The 12,670-nt window shown below is 44.5% G+C and overlaps 1 protein-coding gene across 6 annotated transcripts in view; it reads right to left on the reverse strand.

Annotated features, from left to right (window-relative positions):
- Positions 1 to 12,670, reverse strand: part of PDSS2 (decaprenyl diphosphate synthase subunit 2) — a 315,097-nt gene that overhangs the window by 299,119 nt on the left and 3,308 nt on the right. The gene's annotated exons all lie outside the window — the stretch shown is intronic.

The following is a 12,670-nucleotide window of genomic DNA, read 5'->3' on the forward strand; positions in this document are numbered from 1 at the left end:
TGCGGTATCCCTATGCCCGGGCCGCAAAAAATAAACAAAATAAACTTTAACTCACCTCCCGTTGGTTTGTCAGTCTGGAAAGTCAGCTTGCAATTGGCTGGACTGAAGAGTTAGGGTGGGTTCACACCATGATTTCACTGTACAGCTGCCTACCCTTACAGAGAAAATCTACTCAAACATAATGGCCCTGATTTACTAAGAGTGGAGTGGAGTTTTCTTTGTGTTTTTTTTTTCCCCAACAGATATTTTTCCACAGTATTTACAAAGACACTCCCGCCACCCTTTCCTGACTGCCACGTCCCTTTTCAGGTTTTCTCAGTAAAATGGAGAATCGGTCAGGTTTTTCGAAATTCTGGTGCAAATTCTGGCGCACAGAATTTCTGCCACACAACCCGACAGAATATGTCGGGTTTACAATAGCAAATCAGGGCCATTGTTTTGTGGCACTGGGCATGCGGAAAACTTCCTGTCAGGCTGCCAACTGGCAACACCAGTGAGCAGCCCAGTGATTTTTATAAAGGATTCATTCGGAAAGAGTCTATTTACACTGGCGATTTAATAGCTATTATTATATATTTTTTTTAATTCAGTGAATTGTCCTCTTTAACCCCTTAAGGACGCAGCCCTTTTTCGCAATTCTGACCACCGTCGCTTTACGAATTAATAACTCGAAAACGCTTTTACCGAATATTCTGATTCTGAGATTGTTTTTTTGTGACATATTCTACTTTATTTTGGTGTTAAATTTTCGGCGTTACTTGCATCCTTTTTTGGTGAAAAATCCCCAAATTTCATGAAAATTTTGCATTTTTTCAACTTTGAAGCTCTCTGGTTGTAAGGAAAATGAATATTCCAAATACATTTTATTTTTCTTCACAAATACAATATGTCCACTTTATGTTGGCATCATAAAATGGACATATTTTTACTTTTTGAAAAAATTAGAAGGCTTCAAAGTAGAGCAGCAATTTTCAAACATTTCATGAAAATTGCTAAATCTGAAGGGTCAGATGTTACAGAACTACAACTCCCAGCATGCCTGGGCAGTCTAGGCATGCTTAGAGTTGCAGTTTGGCAACATCTGGAGGGCTACCGTTTGGGCACCACTGTAACAGTGGTCTCCAAACTGTGACCCTCCAGATGTTGCAAAACTACAACTCCCAGCAGGCGCAGACAGCCTTTTGCTGTCTGGGCATACTGGGAGTTGCAGTTTGGCCTTCCTAGTGATTGCCACATTAAAGATCACTTTACTTTCACTTTCATTCCCCTCAGCAGGCATCCCCTCAGATTGCAGCAGGCATCCCGGTCCGGTCCCCAACCGGCTAGCGGCGGGGACTGGAATTCCCATGGGCGTATGCATATGCCCCACGTCCTTAAGGACTCGGGATGAAGGGCGCATGCATACACCCGGCGTCCTGAAGAGGTTAACATAACATGGTTCTACAGTGTAAAATAACATACATCCAGATGCAACAGGAAAGATGTCAATATAATGTACTGTGTTAGGGCCAATGTATGGAATTTCTGTGTGCAGCAGGCACCAGCAGAGTTGGTGTAACATCTGCACGGACATTTAAGGGTTATTCCAAACATAGACATCTTATGCCCTATCCAAAGGATAGAGGATAAGATGTCTGATTGTGGGGGTCCACTGCTGGGACCCCCCGCAATCTCCTTGCAGCACCCGGCATTCTGTTCTGGGCTGCTGCTCCAATCTCAAAAACCTCTGAGTTTCTGGGATTGGAGACGTGACGTCACGCCATACCCTTCAGTTCATGTCTATGGGAGACATGAATTGAGGGATGTGCAGCTGACGAGTGATGGCAACGCAATTACTTCTATGAGTAAGGGTACGTTCACACTGAGGAACTGGCAAGGAAAATTTCCTTGGTTAAACCCTCTTAGGACTCGCATGTTTCTGCCCCATGGCAAATAGAGCAGAAAATATGAGGAATCTTGAAATAAGCGCTGAATCCGAATAAAAGGTAAAGTGACACTAAGCATAGTTATCCTATATACTTAGGCTGTGTTTACACTACAGAATTTCAGATGGATTTCCACATTTTAATTCCACAAAAATTAATAGCCAATACACTTTAATGGGATTCCGCAGTCCCATTCACACTGCAGAATTTGTGCATCAGTCTAATATACTTCATAAGAAAATGTTATTTCCTTTTTATAGAAATCATGACTTAGGCTTCTTTCCCACTGCCACTGTGCCCTTCCCAAAAATGGCCGTTAGGATCTTTTTTCTTTCCTTGATGACCGTTATTGGGACAGGGCACAACAGGTCCCGATGGTTCCCATTGACCATAATGGGATCCGTCAGGTGCCATTGTTTTTTTAGCAGGAGAAAAAGACAGCACATCCAGTAATTTTTCTCCCCCTTTTTTTCTAACGTACCCTGCCTGCAGGGTTACAACGGCAGTGTGAAAGGGGCTTTATAAAATCATGGTTTTGCCTAGGCTTAAGCACGACAAAGTCCAGTAAGTGAGGGTGGGCTAGCACCCCTCTGTGCTCTCTCCTGTCTGATAGGACTCCTCTGTGCTCTCTCCTTTCTGATAGGACTCCTCTGTGCTCTCTCCTGTCTGATAGGACTCCTCTGTGCTCTCTCCTGTCTGATAGCACTCCTCTGTGCTCTCTCCTGTCTGATAGGACTCCTCTGTGCTCTCTCCTTTCTGATAGGACTCCTTTGTGCTCTCTCCTGTCTGATTATACTACTCTTTGCTCTCTCCTGTCTGATAGCACTTCTCTGTGCTCTCTCCTGTCTGATAGGACTCCTCTGTGTTCTCTCCTGTCTGATAGGACTCCTCTGTGCTCTCTCCTGTCTGATAGCACTCCTCTGTGCTCTCTCCTGTCTGATAGGACTCCTCTGTGTTCTCTCCTGTCTGATAGGACTCCTCTGTGCTCTCTCCTGTCTGATAGCACTCCTCTGTGCTCTCTCCTGTCTGATAGGACTCCTCTGTGTTCTCTCCTGTCTGATAGGACTCCTCTGTGCTCTCTCCTGTCTGATAGCACTCCTCTGTGCTCTCTCCTGTCTGATAGGACTCCTCTGTGTTCTCTCCTGTCTGATAGGACTCCTCTGTGCTCTCTCCTGTCTGATAGCACTCCTCTGTGGTCTCTCCTGTCTGATAGTACTCCTCTGTGCTCTCTCCTTTCTGATAGTACTCCTATCAGACATTTCCACCAATTTTCATTTTTGCACTTTGGTTTCCTCCTCCCCTTCTAAAAATCATAAGGCGTTCAATTTTGCACCTAGAGATCCATATAAAGGCTTGTTTGTGGCGTTAAATTAAACAAAAAATGCCATTTTGTAACTTCCATCTCTATGCCATGCACTTTTCGGTAAAAATGACCCCTTATCTTTATTCTGTAGGTCTATACGGTTACAAAGATACCCAATTTATGTAGATAAATTTTACTACTTAAAAAAATCCTAAATACAGGCAGCAAAATTAGTATGTTTAACCGGTTGCCGTCTAAGACGAGCCGGCTCGTCCTGAGACAGCAACCGTTGTATGGCGTGGGCTCGACGTCTCATACCGGGCGGCCCCCAAGCTGATACCTGTAGCTGGAGGCTGGTGTTAATCGCTGACATGTGGCAATCGGCTATTAACCCTTTAGATTGCCGCTGTCAACAAGTTGACAGCGGCGTCTAAATGGACATTTAACCCCTTAAGGACCAATCCCCTTTTCACCTTAAGGACCAGGCCAATTTTATTTTTGCGCTTTCGATTTTTCCTCCTCGCCTTCTAAAATCCATAAGTCTTTTATATTTCCATCTACAGACCCATTTAAAGGGCTTGTTTTTTGCATGACCAATTGTACTTTGTAATGAAATCTCTCATTTTACCATAAAATGTACGGCAAACCCCCCCAAAAAAATTTTTAGGGAGGAAATTTAAATGAAATCCAAAATTTTGCACATTTTGGAGGGTTTCGTTTTCACACTGTATAATTTACGGTAAAAATAATATGCGTTCTTTATTCTGTGGGTCAGTACGATTAAAATGATACCCATGGCTAGATACTTTTATATTATGTACCACTTAAAAAAATCTAAAACTTTTTGTACAAAATCAGTAATCTAAAATCGCCCTATTTTGACCATTCATAACTTTTTCATTTTTCCGTATATAGGGCCGTATGAGGGCTAATTTTTTGCGCAGTCATCTGTACTTTTTATCAATACCACATTTGCATATATAAAACTTTTATATCATTTTTTGGGAATAAAATGTGACAAAAAAAGCAGCATTTTTGGACTTTTTAAAAATTTTTACATTGACACCGTTCACCGTATGGGATCGTTAACATAAAATTTTGATAGTTCGGACATTTACGCACGTGGGGATACCAAATATGTTTATTAAAAAAAAATTAAGCTTTTTGGGAAAAACTGACAATTTTCATTTTTATTGGGGGAGGGGATTTTTCACTTTTTTTTTACATATTATTTTTACATTTTTCAACTTTTTTTTATTTTTTTACACTTTTTATGTCCCCATACGGGACTATCTATAACAATCATTTGCTTGCTAATACTGTTCAGTGCTATGCATAGGACATAGAACTGATCAGTATTATCAGCTATCTCCTGCTCTGGTCTGCACGATCTCAGACCAGAGCAGGAGGCAGGTGAGGGGACCTCCTTCCGCCATTACAGATGATTGGATCGCCGCAGCAGCACTCATCTATTTTAACATGCGCATTGCCGCAGATGCCGTGATCTGTACTGATCACAGCATCTGAGGGGTTAATGGCAGACATCCACGCGATCGCGGATGTCGGCCATTACCGGCGGGTCCCCGGCTGCTGATATCAGCCGGCGGGTCCCCAGCTGCTGATAGCAGCCGATGCTCGCGGTCATACACAGGACATAAATGTAGGTCCTGGTGAGCGAAGTACCGACAAATCAGGACGTACATTTACGTCCATCGTCGTTAAGGGGTTAAACCATCGCCCTCCAGCAGCACGATCGCTGCTGAGGTAGCCGAAGGGCTCACCTCACATCCTGTGCTGGCTGCTGCGCTGTGAATGTTGTGAATGCGCAGAGCACACAGATCAATGTGGTTCTATGAAACCACATTGATATGTATGAGGAATCTAATGATTCCTCCTAAAGGTCCCCTAAGGGGACTAAAAGTGTTAAAAAAAAAGTTGAATAAAAAGTAAAAAAGAAAAAAAAAAAAAAACAACACCCATTAACCCCTTCCTTATTAAAAGTTTAAATCACCCCTTTTCCCAAATTCCATATAAAGAATATGTAACCATAATAAAAATAAACATGTGGTATCGCAGCGTGCGCAAATGTCCGATCTCTAAAAATATATCATTAATTAAACCGCACGGTCAATGGCGTAGTGCAAAACAATTCCAAAGTCCAAAATAGCGTATTTTTGGTCACTTTTATATGAAAAAATGGATAAAAAGCGATCAAAAATGCGATCAATACAAAAATGATACCAATAAAAATTTCAGATCACGGCGCAAAAAATGAGCCCTCATACCGCCCCGTACTCGGAAAAATTAAAAAGTTATAGGGGCCAGAAGATGACAATTTTAAACGTATACATTTTCGTGATACTTAAAGACATTATGTTACAAGAGGCACATTGGCACTACATTATTAGAGTTAAACCTTATCATCATCTTGTTCTATTAGTATTGTCTTGGCATTTGCACTTTTCTACTGTGTTTCATTATGCATCAGATATATAAGGATAAAAGAAGATATATAAGGAAAAAAGAAAATCTTTAACATTATTGGTACGCATGCATACTACTGTGTATGTCATGTCGGAGATGTTATATTTCCTTTCTTCTTATTTATTTACTAGCTGAGTACCCGGCGTTGCCCGGTTTTTCCTTCCTAATCCTTGTTGGGGAGGAAAATAAACAAAGAAGGAAGCTTTTGACTTCATATCCAGTCCTCATATATTGTTGTCACATCCCAACCCCATATCCCGACCTCCTATCCCGACCTCCTGTCCCGACCTCCTATCCCGTCCTCCTATGCCGACCTCCTATCCAGACCTTCTGTCCCGACCTCCTATCCCGACCTCCTTTCCCATCCTCCTTTCCCATGCTCATATCTCGACCTCCTATCCCGACCTCCTTTCCCTTCCTCATATCTCGACCTCCTACCTTGACCTCCTATCCCGTCCTCCTATCTCGACCTCCTATCCCGACCTCCTATCCCGACCTCCTATCCCATCCCGTAATATGTGTACCAGGTATTGAAATATCTCCAGCCGTACGGAAGTTATATGGGAACATACATTTCCCATTGATTTGCATGGGACTTTAAACAAAAACCTTGACCATCACAAATGGGGGTAGTTAAGGGTTAAATTAACTATCCTATATTTTAAGTGGACATATAAGTAACATGTGACCAAGTATTATCGAAATATCTCCAGCCGTTTGGAAGTTATGCAGTCACATATATTTCCCATTGACTTGTATGGGACTTTAAACATAAACCCCGCCCCTGGCAAATGGGGGTGAGTAAGGGTTAAATCACCTATCCTATGTTTGTTGTTGACATATAAGTAACATGTGTGCCAAGTTTCATGTTAATATCTTTAGTCGTTTGGACGTTTTTGTGGAACATACATACATACATATACAGTGGTCCCTCAAGTTACAATATTAATTGGTTCTGGGACGACCATTGTATGTTGAAACCATCGTATGTTGAGACCAGAACTCTATGGAAACCTGGTAATTGGTTCTAAAAGGAACCAAAATGTCATCCAAAAATAGGAAAACGTGAGAATTAAAGAAAAATAAGTACCGTATTTATCGGCGTATAACGCCTAAAGTCTAAAGTCTATGTGCGTGTTATACGCCGATACCGCCCCAGGAAAGGCAGGGGGAGAGAGGCCGTCGCTGCCCGCTTCTCTCCCCCTGCCTTCCCTAGGGTCTAGAGCCGTGCTGCCGGCCCTTCTCACCCCCTGGCTATCGGCGCCGCTGCCCCGATAGCCAGGGGGAGAGAAGGGGCAGCGGCACCCATTGCCGGCGCCGCTGCCCCGTTGCCTCCCCCCATCCCCGGTGGCATAATTACCTGGGTCGGGTCCGCGCTGCTGCAGGCCTCCGGCGTGCGTCCCCTTCGTCGTTGCTATGCACTGCACGGCACGGCTCATGACGTCAGTGCGCCGCGCCGTGCATAGCAACGACGCAGGGGACGCACGCTGGAGGCCTGCAGCAGCGCGGACCCGACCCAGGTAATTATGCCACCGGGGATGGGGGGGAGGCAACGGGGCAGCGGCGCCGGCAATGGGTGCCGCTGCCCCTTCTCTCCCCCTGGCTGTCGGCGCCACTTCTCTCCCCCTGGCTATCGGCGCCGGCAATGGGGCGCCGGTACCGATAGTCAGGGGGACAGAAAGGGCAGCGGCGCCGATAGCCAGGGGGAGAGAAGGGCCGGCAGCACGGCTCTAGACCCCAGGAAAGGCAGGGGGGGAGAAGCGGGCAGCGACGGCCTCTCTCCCCCTGCCTTTCCTGGGGATGTATCGGGGTATACACGCGCAGACACGCACCCTCATTTTACCATGGATATTTGGGTAAAAAACTTTTTTTACCCAAATATCCTTGGTAAAATGAGGGTGCGTGTTATAGGCCGGTGCGTGGTATACCCCGATAAATACGGTAGATAACTAATACAGATAAAGCAAATCTTTACATATAAAAGTAATAAAGATCTGCTGGGAGCTGTAAATCACTGTCTATGTCAGTGTTTCCCAAGCAGGGAGCCTCCAGCTGTTGCAAAACTACAACTCCCAGCATGCCCGGACAGCCAAAGGCTGTCCGGGCATGCTGGGAGCTGTAGTCTTGCAACAGCTGTGGCCACCCTGCCTGGGAAACACTGGTCTATGTAGAGGACAGGAGCTTCTTCAGAGTCCTGTACAGTACACAGTGTCCTAAAAAAGTAATGGAGTCACCCTCACCTGGTGTCCAAAGGAGCAGGTAACCCTGGAACAGGTAAAGTGTACAGAACATGTAATACCTCCCTGTACTGTAGGGGGCGCTACCAGACACCAGTCAGTGTATACGCTTCAGTAATACAGGGGTTTTACCAGTGAATGCCCATTTTGATTGGTCAGTTCTTCCAGTCATTGACACGTTTCACAGATCTGGACTGTCTGTACATTGTATGTTGAGTCTGGTTTCAACTTACGATGGTCCAGAAAAGAACATTGTATGTTGAAACTATTGTATGTTGAGGCCATTGTAAGTTGAGGGATCACTGTATACACACACACACGTTGAGTTTTATATATATAGATTTATTTTAGTTTTTTTCTGTTTTCCTTTTGGTTTGGTTAAACATCTGCTGTCTCATATGTAAGATTGAATCGACAACCAAGTCTACCTATATACAGTAAACAAATGTTCGCTGTGTTTGTTGTAAAATAATAAGTTGACAGCTGCGTCTGTCCTTTATACATGTTTATGTTTTTCAATTATGGTAAAATTCAATAAAAAAACTACTGAAAGAAAAAAAAATTTGTCCATGTAATTGTGATTTTTTTTTCCAGAAGTAAGACCAAATCAAACCTCTATAAGTAGGGTATCATTTTAATCCTATGGTCCTTCAGAATAAAGAGGTGGTGTCATTTTTACTGAAAAGTGTACTGCTTAGAAAAGGAATCCCCCAAAAGTAACAAAATGGTGTTTTTTTCTTCAATTTTCTCACACATAGATTTTTTTGGGGGGGTTTTGCCGTAAATTTTTAGGTAAAATGACTGATGTCTTTACAAAGTAGAATTGGATGCGCAAAAAATAAGCCATAATATGGATTTTTAGGTGCAAAATTGAAAGGGTAATGATTTTTAAAAGGTAAGGAGGAAAAAAAGAAAGTGCAAAAACGGAAAAACACGGTCCTTAAGGGGTTAAAATTGTCACCTTCTGACCTCTATAACTTTTTTATTTTTCTGTATACGGGACTATATGAGGGCTAATTTTTTGCGCTGTGGTCTATAGTTTTAATTGGCACCATTTTTGTTTTTATGGGATTTTTTGATCGATTTTTATAAAAAAATTTATTGTGCAAAAATACACAATTTGGACTTTGGTACTTTTCTACGTGTATGCAATCGACCGTGGGATTTAGCCAACCTCCCGCCGTCCTCTCAGCTGATCGGGACATCACGGCTTTACCGCGATGGTCACGATCAGCTCTGCTAAGCTGCCGGAATACTTTTAGTTTCCTTTTAGATGCCGCGATCAGCTTCGATCGCGGTGTCTAAATGGTTAATGCCGGGCATTGGCCCGATTGACCGATTAACCCTGGGTCCTTGCTGCTAATAGCATTTGGGACCCATGGGGTGTTCTACGCTCGTGGGAATGCTTTAAACTCCGGAAATGGGACCAGGGCGTACAGGTACGACCGAGTCCTTAAAGGGGTTATCCAGGAAAAAACTTTTTTATATATATCTCAACTGTCGCCAGAAAATTAAACAGATTTGTAAATTATTTCTATTAAAAAATCTTAATCCTTTCAGTACTTATGAGCTTCTGAAGTTAAGGTTGTTCTTTTCTGTCTAAGTGCTCTCTGATGACACGTGTCTTTTGGGAACCGCCCAGTTTAGAAGAGGTTTGCTATGGGAATTTGCTTCTAAACTGGGCGGTTCCCGAGACACGTGTCATCAGAAAGCACTTAGACAGAAAAGAACAACCTTAACTTCAGAAGCTCATAAGTAATGAAAGGATTAAGATTTACAAATCTGTTTAACTTTCTGGAGCCAGTTGATATATAAAAAAAGTTTTTTCCTGGATTGCCCCTTTAAAGGGATATTCCTGTATTTTTTTTTTTTATTTGACTATGCTACAGGGGCTGTAAAGTTAGTCTAGTTCATAATATAGTGTCTGTACCTGTGTGTGACGGTTTTCTCACAATTCTTATGTGATTTTCACCCACTATTTATTTTTACCCGCATACAAAATGACTGTTGTCTCAGATTTTTCCCAGCTTGCAATGCGGCCGAGACTTGACTACAAGTCAGCTGATGACAGGTAGCCTGTCTGCTTCAATGGGTGGAGAGAGCAATCTGCAACTAATGCAACAGCACCCTGATTGAAAACCACAGGTGTGCAGCTCATTTATGTTTCAATGGGTGGGGTGGCTGATGTGTGGGATGGAGGAAAATGGAATTGTGGGATTTGTAGTAAAAAACAAATCAAACAGGAAATACCAGTTGACAAAAAGCTAGCCACAGTATTATGGTAATCTCATGACATAACCATTTAGCCCCAAGACAAGAGCAGATCCTTCCTAAAAATGTCCATTACTGTCTGCCAGGTACATACTAAAATCACCTTATGGTGGATAACCCCTTTAAACGACATCTGTAGTACAATATAACTTATCTGAAGGAGATCACGGGTGGTCTGAGTGCTGGGGCCCTCTGCGATCTCCCGGACAGGGCCGCGGAAGTATGCTGGAAAGGGGGTGTTCCGTCCCCGCATGTCACGGCGGCCGACACGCCCCCTCCATGTACCCCATAGAGATACATGGAGGGGGTATGTCTGCCAAGGCTTTCTGTTGGGGACGACACTGCACTTCCTGCAGACTTCCACGGCCCCATCCAGGAGATTGCAGGGGGCCCCAGCGCTCGGACTCCCACAATCTATAACTTATCCCCTATCCAAAAGATGTCCTTTAAGTACCAGGACGCAAGGGCGTACCTGTACGTCCTGCATCCATGAGGGGTTAAAAAAAATATGTAAACAAACACATATGGCATCGCCTAGGGATCGACCGATTATCGGTATGGCCGCGTCGCACCCCCCACCGCCCAGGCCCCATTGCCTCCCCCATCCCCGGTTTTATAATTACCTGTTCCCGGAGCCCATGCTACTTCTTGCTCCTGCTGCGTCCTGCGTTACGCTGTGCGCAATGGCGAGTGACGTGACGTGCGCGACGTGACGTCACCGTCAGTGCGCACAGTGACAGTTCAGGAGGACGCCACCGGAGCCAGATGTGGAGTGGACCCCAGGAACAGGTAATTATAAAACCGGGGATGGGGGAGGCAATGGGGCCGGTGCGGGGGGGGGGGTCGGTCGCAGTGCGGCGGGACGGGGGGGGGGGGTCGCGGGTGCGGTCGCGGTGCGGCGGCGGTGATAGGTCTCAGGACCCCCGGACAGGCAGGGGGAGAGAAGCGGGTGGCGGCAGCGGCCTATGGCACCGCAAAAGCCACTGCGGTGCATTGATTTAAAGCTCCCGCTAAAAAGCAAGCAAAAAGTCCCATCAAAAAAAAAAAAAAAAAAATGGTACTGATAAAAAATCCAGACCACGGCGCAAAAAATGAGCCATCATATAGCCCTCCCGTGGAGCACAAGGGCAAAGTGTGGTGAAAGTAAAATTGGTAGCGCACAAAACAAGCCCTCATATAGGTCTCTAGGTGGAAAATTACAAATGCGTAAAAAAGTCACACATCTGCGACTTTGATTTTTGCTTATTCCAAACACATTTCTGAAATCTGCTCATATAGTAATTTATTTTTATTTTTTATTTTGCAGTGGTCGTGTATTTATCAAATGCGACAGTCGCTATTTATGAAGAAAAAAAGTCGCATCTCCATTTAAAAGTCGCATATGGCATATGTATTCCAGGTCCAACCTGGCTTACAGAAAGTGCATACATTTGCAGAAAAGGAAATTAACATCCACTTTAACAACTGTCCTTGTTCTACATCATGAAACAAAGCTACTACATTAAAGTTAATGTTAATTATAGAAAAAAATAATTATAACTAATAACTATTAATTTTAAGGTTGAAAATACACACTGCACATCTTGGTAATTTTAGGACACGTACATACTGATGTACCCACTAAATTTTAAAATTAATGTTGTGTTAAAATAGAATATGGCACAAAATAATTGTGTAAGAATTTTTACCGACTATGTAAATAACCCATATGTGGCACTAAAATTTTTCCTTAACCTCTTATGGATGTAGGACGTATGCATACGCCCTGCATCCCGAGTCCTTAAGGACGTGGGGCGTATGCATACACCCGTGGGAATTCCGGTCCCCGCCGCTAGCCGGTTGGGGACCGGGATGACTGCTGATATCTGTCAGCAGGCATCCCGTGCATATGCCCAGGGGGTCCTGAGACCGACGATTTTCGGCAAATCCGGGTCATACCGGTGTCCGGTGACCCGGAAAATCAGGGGGATCGGGGGTGTCCAAGACACCCCCGGTCCCCCTGACGGGATAGAAGTTAGGTGGCAGGGGTGCCACCCCTCCTATCCCTGCTATTAGTCGTCAAGAAGCGACGACCAATAGCAGATCGGGGGCGGGGGGGTTAAAGTTCGGTTCCCCCATCCTGCCCACCGATGGTACTCCGGGCAGAACGGGGAAACTGTAGCGTGACCGGTGGCGGAGACGGTGTAGGTCCCTTACCTGATCGGCTGTGGCGGGCGGCGATGACGTGCAACTCCCTCGTGGCTCCCTGATGAAGACTACGGAAGCCGGTGAGTAGTTGCCTAGCAACATCTAGGAGGGGGGCTAAACTTTGGAGACCACATACAGTGCTCTCTAAACTGTAGCCCCCCCCAGATGTTGAAAAACTACAACTCCCAGCATGCCCAGACAGCCGTTTGGGCATGCTGGGATTTGTAGTTTTGCAAGATTTAGAGGGCTGCAGTTTGGAGATG

Source organism: Hyla sarda, chromosome 3, assembly GCF_029499605.1.
Source record: "Hyla sarda isolate aHylSar1 chromosome 3, aHylSar1.hap1, whole genome shotgun sequence".
Classification (NCBI taxonomy): Eukaryota; Metazoa; Chordata; class Amphibia; order Anura; family Hylidae; genus Hyla; species Hyla sarda.